Source organism: Lissotriton vulgaris, chromosome 4_1 (genome assembly GCF_964263255.1).
Source record: "Lissotriton vulgaris chromosome 4_1, aLisVul1.2, whole genome shotgun sequence".
Lineage (NCBI taxonomy): Eukaryota > Metazoa > Chordata > Amphibia > Caudata > Salamandridae > Lissotriton > Lissotriton vulgaris.
Genome location: NC_141691.1, coordinates 2,000,429,519 through 2,000,436,853, shown reverse-complemented (window position 1 = coordinate 2,000,436,853; position 7,335 = coordinate 2,000,429,519).

The window sequence follows — 7,335 nt, the reverse complement described above, 5'->3', positions numbered from 1 at the left end:
GGGATTCTGAGTGCCCGGTGATAGCGCAATAGCGTGCTCGCATGGAGCTTCTGATTTATGTGTCGTTTCGATAAGTAAATTAGCTGCTTCACACATTGCTCTTTATTTCTGGTGGTAGTGGAGGGGCTAATGTCTTCCTCGATCAGCGAGTAGATTCGTTCTTTCTCCGATTCATCGTAGGCTAATGTATGTGCTCTGGCTTCTGTGCTTTTACTGATGTCGTCGAATTGCATGGTTGATGTGTGCTACCCCGCCGTAGGCGGACTCGTGGATGAACAAATAGTGGAAGTGGTAGGGTGCACAACGAGAAGGTAGATTAATTAGTCGATGGGAGGCTTCTGACTTCTGGGTGCACTCATAGGGTGGTGTTATCCGTCTAGAACACCTTAAGATATCAATGTGGTTGTGTATGCGGAGCCCCGCAGCTACATCCCCTGGTGAGGCACACCAATATGGATCACACAAAAGTGCTTCTGTTTTCGGTTATGAATCTTTGTTTATTTTATTTCCATTGTTATATATATATGATTCCTTTATGGATCATTGACTTCGATATTAAACAGCATATCAAAAGATGACAAATGTTGTAATCCGTTAACGTTTGAACATTGACCTCCAATGCATTTCGGGCTTAGGTGCCCTTGGTCACGGAGAGCTGAGGAGGAAGCAAAGAGGAGCAACAGTGAGGGACTGTATCACTTTAAGAAAGGTTAGGGGAGTCTAATGGAGTGCTATGGTGTGTGGGCTAATGAGATAGGTGCGCGAGGCTATAGTGCAGGGTAGGGTATGTGATGGGAATGTTACCGCCGGTGGTACAAACAAATAATATATATGTGACCCTTAAGATTACAAAATCTTACTTCAAAGTTACGCGTGGCGTCCTGAGACGTTCTCAGTCAGTCATCCGTTCGCTGTCTCAAACGCGTTTGAGGCAGCCTGCTATATAATTACATGGACAGAGATGACGGACTAGCGTCCGAAGGTGGCAGGGGCCATATTGAAGTGGTGAAAACTGCAGGGACACCTTGTAGTGTGGGGTGAATACTAAGTGCACAGGTAGATAAACAAAAAGTAAACAAAGGTAAAGACTGAAATAAGGAGGAAGGTAAGGCAGCTGAAACGGTACAATATGGGTGATATTAAAGATAACAGCTAAATTCTGTACGATCATTGAGCCCATGGGGCTTCAGAGTCTGCAGAAGGTAAATCCATTCAAGTTCTCTCTTGAGCAACAGTTTGGTATTGTCTATGCCTTCTCTCTTGGGCACGATCTCTAGGACCATGAATTTTAGTTGGGCGATGGTATGGCGTGCTTCCATAAAGTGAAAGGCGATGCTGGATTTTTCAGTTTTAAGTCTAATGTTAGACTTGTGTTCATTAAGTCGGGTTTTAATTTTACGCTCGGGGCAATGAAATACAACACCCCATGAAGGGACACAATATCAAACTCCATGTAGACGCCACCTGTGATTCTACCAACTTGATTTACGCTCTCAAATGCCCATGCGGCAAACTATACATAGGGAAGACCGAGCGTAAAATTAAAACCCGACTTAATGAACGCAAGTCTAACATTAGACTTAAAACTGAAAAATCCAGCATCGCCTTTCACTTTATGGAAGCACGCCATACCATCGCCCAACTAAAATTCATGGTCCTAGAGATCGTGCCCAAGAGAGAAGGCATAGACAATACCAAACTGTTGCTCAAGAGAGAACTTGAATGGATTTACCTTCTGCAGACTCTGAAGCCCCATGGGCTCAATGATCGTACAGAATTTAGCTGTTATCTTTAATATCACCCATATTGTACCGTTTCAGCTGCCTTACCTTCCTCCTTATTTCAGTCTTTACCTTTGTTTACTTTTTGTTTATCTACCTGTGCACTTAGTATTCACCCCACACTACAAGGTGTCCCTGCAGTTTTCACCACTTCAATATGGCCCCTGCCACCTTCGGACGCTAGTCCGTCATCTCTGTCCATGTAATTATATAGCAGGCTGCCTCAAACGCGTTTGAGACAGCGAACGGATGACTGACTGAGAACGTCTCAGGACGCCACGCGTAACTTTGAAGTAAGATTTTGTAATCTTAAGGGTCACATATATATTATTTGTTTGTACCACCGGCGGTAACATTCCCATCACATACCCTACCCTGCACTATAGCCTCGCGCACCTATCTCATTAGCCCACACACCATAGCACTCCATTAGACTCCCCTAACCTTTCTTAAAGTGATACAGTCCCTCACTGTTGCTCCTCTTTGCTTCCTCCTCAGCTCTCCGTGACCAAGGGCACCTAAGCCCGAAATGCATTGGAGGTCAATGTTCAAACGTTAACGGATTACAACATTTGTCATCTTTTGATATGCTGTTTAATATCGAAGTCAATGATCCATAAAGGAATCATATATATATAACAATGGAAATAAAATAAACAAAGATTCATAACCGAAAACAGAAGCACTTTTGTGTGATCCATATTGGTGTGCCTCACCAGGGGATGTAGCTGCGGGGCTCCGCATACACAACCACATTGATATCTTAAGGTGTTCTAGACGGATAACACCACCCTATGACTGCACCCAGAAGTCAGAAGCCTCCCATCGACTAATTAATCTACCTTCTCGTTGTGAACCCTACCACTTCCACTATTTGTTCCTCCTGAGGGACCAGCAGGCAGAGAGCTGAGCCCTGAGATGCCTCGTAGGAGCCGCCTTGAGAACCTTGGGTCAGTTCCCCCCTTTACACCCACTGGACTGACTTCCATACAGGAAAGCACATGCCTGGGTACCATTATGAGCTTGGAGCCAGGATCACTGCAGCTGCCTGTGAGGTAAGTGAGGAGGGAGCTAAGGGGCGTTTGTGAAATAGTGTGTCGATTCATGTGAGTGAGTGAGTGAGTGAGTGTGTGTGTGTGTGTGTGTGTGTGGCTGCCAGCTTGTTTCCCTCTGTCTGTGGATGTCTGGACTGCCACCGCGGAAGGAAGAGTAGCTAGCAGGGGAAGGAGAAGCTGCTGGGGAGATTGGTTTATTTGGGACCCTGGCTCCTGTGGTCTTGGGAGAATGAGTCCTTTTGCTTATCTTTTGCAAACCAGTGCCTCATTCTGGCCATTGTGGACATCTTGACAACATCCTGGCTATTGATATTATAATAGTTGGCCATCCTTGACATACTGTAGGAATTCTTGACATCAAACCGGCTATCCCTAGCACAGCGGTGGCCCATCCTTAACATACATAAGAATCCTGAGCACATTATTTCTGTCCGTACCATATGTGTACCCGCCTTTGATATATTTTGTACATTCATGAAACATTACTGTCATACAGTTGCCCCGCCTTGGCATATTTTGGGTACTATTGACATCTGGCATGTTATTTTAATGTGGACAGCTATCTCTTGCATAATGGTGCACACCCTATGATATATGTTATGCATTCCGAACATGATGGTGGCTATTCCTGGTACTACAGTAGTGCTGGCCTAATAGGGCTCTTACTTGGGGGTTATTCCAGACATATTAATGTGACTATCTCTGGCATGGCACAGCAGGAGGATCATACTTCAGCTATTCTAGCTAGAACCTCCAAGAGCAACCAGACCAGAGGTTCAAAAGCCCACACACAGTGCCTTTTAAGGGAGGGAGCTGCAGAAAACTTCCCTCCATGGTATCTGCAACCTGAAAGAAATGTTACTCATTATAGTTCCATATCCATAACAATCTCATATTTCAATAAAAGCCTTGATCTTGTGTGAGTACATAAGTCCACAATCCATACGGCCATTCAGGAAGCACCACTGCTCCAAGATGCAGATTTTGGCAATTACCGTCCCATATCCCTTCTGCCAGCAATAAGTAAGGTTCCAGAGAAACCAGTCACTCTCTGGATTTCTTGAAACTCACAGCCTGCTCCATTCCTCTCGAACCGGGTTTTGACTGCGCCAAAGTACTGACACCGCATTACTGGCAGTAGTAGAGAAAAGTAGGAAAATTCTTAATGCAGGAGGCTCGGCGGCCATACTTCTCCTAGACCTGAGCGCCGCATTTTTTATTACGGTGAATGACTCGATTCTGACCCAGCGTCTCAGGAGCCTAGGAGTGGATGGCACAGCGCTTCACTGGCTATCCTTGTTCCTGGAGGGTAGAACCTTTCAGGTTTTTGAAGAAAACATGGTATCTAAACCCACCCACCTGCTGAGCGGTGTGCCACAGGGCTCATCACTCAGTCCGACTCTTTTTAATGTTTATATGACCCCTTTAGCAGCCATAATAGCCCCCCATGGAGTCCGGATGATTACCTACGCCGACGACATGCAGTTGGTGGTGGGGCTAAATCAATCAGACCTAAAAACCCATACCCTCTATACCTGTCTAGAAGATATCTCAATCTGGATGGACGCCTCCCAGCTTAAGCTTAACGGAGGAACAACTGAGATCATGATTCTGGGCAATATGCTCCATTTCAACCCCAGTTCCATGTGGCCCCCTAGCATGGGTCCAGCCCCGGTCCCTAAAACAGAAATTAAGAGCCTCGGTATATGGTTGGACCAGGACCTGAGTTTTAGGACGTAGGCTAGAAAAAGGGCAGCCCTCTGCTATGGTCTACTTAGAATGGCCCGAAAGGTTATGCCTCTCCTCCCCTTTGAGGGTAGGAGAGTATTGGTTCAATCACTCATACTCTCGAGATTGGACTATGGGAATGCTCTGTATCTGGGTGCCCCCATCTCAGCAATCACAAAACTCCAATCGGTGCAAAACAGCGCCAACAGACTTTTCACTGGAACCACCAATAGGCTATCAGCAAAACCTGCTCTCCGTTTCCTCCACTGGCTCCTAGTCCAGGAACGCATCAGATTCAAGGCTTTGTGTCTAGTGCATAAGTCAATGCAGGAACTCGACCCACCCATTAACTCCACCATGATACGTCCTTATGAAGCCAATAGGAGGCTCCGATCAGACAATTTGCATCTGGCAGAAATCCCTAGGATCAAGAGGTCCAGAAGCAACGGTCAGCTATTTTCCTACAACGCCTCCAAACTCTGGAACTCCCTACCTCTACACCTTCGCACAGTCTCCGAACACCTGGCTTTCCGAAAGCATTTAAAGACCATGCTTTTTCCTTAGCCTTCTGTCTCCCCTGTGTCAGTTACTAGTGCTGGGATGCTTTCGGGTAGCCTTGCGCTCTGCAAATGCCCTTCCATTCCATTCCATTCCATGTTACCTAGCAACAGCAATGAATGCAAAGACAGCCAGACAAAGCAGTGCACAGGTCTCAGGTTACAGCATGGAGAGTGTGGACATGATCATAACTTGACATCACTGAACAAGCCAGCATGCAGGACCTGCATGAACACATGGAGTGTGCCAGCTGACAGGCTCCCAAGACTCAGCTGGTAGAAATGCCAAAATGATGATGTCATAGTGGTTTCCCTTTAAAAGTGATCAGTTTCTCCAACAACCTACCAAAGCAAGATGTGGATCCTGAATACCTGGGTCTAAAGTAGAAGAAGTTGATAGCAAGACAGGAGGTGATCTGTGCCGCTATACGCAACCTCAAAAAAATGTACTGAGGTGAAAAGCGAGAAGGGACTCCAGTCGCTGCAAAACTGGGCAAATGCAAACCTTTGTTCGTAAATGGCACAGTAGGCATCTGCACAAAATGTGTCCTTTAGTTGTGGATAGAGTGCAATCCTAGATTTCCTTGAATCCCTTTGGAAATCCTATGCATGTGCATCTGAAAAGAAAGCTCTATCCACATACCAGGCTGACCTTGGTGACCTTGAAGCTATAATGTTATTCCACATGTGTTGAGCAGAGTCGGTTTTACTAAATGTTGGTAAATCTGCCTAATGGCAATGGCCTGCATGACCGACCTACACCTCAGCTGACAGCAGGCGGAGTTCATTTGTGGTTTAGTCTCACTTGACTCTTAGGGTCTCTGGATTGAGTGTACGGCAAAGGCAGCTCCTCCATTCGAGCGGAGGAGCGTCGCGCCACAAAGAAAAGCCCCAGGCCAGAGCTGAAAAAAATATGGTAATAACGTTTATTTATTACCATTTTATTTTAGAGCAACAGGCCTGTCCCAAACTGAGTTTCAGCACGAGGCAGGGCCAGTGCTGCCGAGTGGCAGCAGGGAGCTGAGCGCTTTAAAATGGCATGTCTCTTTGCAACAACCAGCCAGACATGCACATTTTATACTTCTCCAACCTAGCTATCTTAGACAGCTGGGTTAGAGGAAGTGCAGGTCTCCAGTGCTCTTTGAGCGCTGAGTGAGGATCCTCCCTCGAATCCAGGTGCTGCTCTCATGCTGGTGAGAGCAGCACCAGGATTGGTTGGGCGAGTTTGCTAGGTCCCGTGTTAGAGCCTGACTGGAAGAGAGAAGACTGGTGGAGGAGGACGTTAGGTTGCATCTCAAAGTAAGTGTTCCCACACTCTGCCCCACCACCATTGTTACTGACCTCTGTGCACAGGGCACTTTCAGGGATTTAGGGCCAGATGTAGGTAGCCCTTTACCGATCGGAATCGGCCGAAAATACCGATTTTCGGCCGTTTCCGATCGGTAAAGGGCTAGGGAGATGTAGGTGCACATATTCGGTAATTTTACCGAATCGTTATTATTACCGAATCGGTAATAAGTACCGAATCGGTAATAATTACCGAATCGGTAATATTTACCGATTCGGTAAAATTACCGAAAATGCTATGTGGGTAGCCAATTTTCCATTGGCACATGGCTTACAGAATCGGTATTTTACCATGGAATACAAATCCATGGTAAAATACTGATTCCTGTGTACATGCACATCTGTGCATGTACACATGTGCCATGTGACAGATAGACATGCCCTTAGGGCATGTCTGTGTGCCACATTGCACACATGCCCGTTTTGGGGGTGCTAGAGGGTGTCAAAGTGACACCCCCTGCACCCTTGTGAATTCATTATTTACCGATTCTGTAAATACCGAATCGGTAATGCCTAATCATTCCTATGGGCTTCAAAGCCCATAGGAATTAATGGGCATTACCGATTCGGTATTTACCGAATCGGTAATTAATGAATTGTTAAGGATTCGGTAACGAATCCAGATGTTGGGACCTACATCCCATTTACCGATTTTGAAATACCGAATCGGTAAAATTCTGTATTTCAAAATCGGTAAATGGGATTTACCTACATCGGGCCCTTAGTCTTTCTGCGATAAGCATATGGTGCATTGTTTTTTTTTTTATAAAACGTTTTTATTGCAGATGCACAGATACATGTAGAATTACGTTGCCAATATCAAATAAACAGAGATCAATGCTTACATAGGTAAGAAAAGAAAAAGGC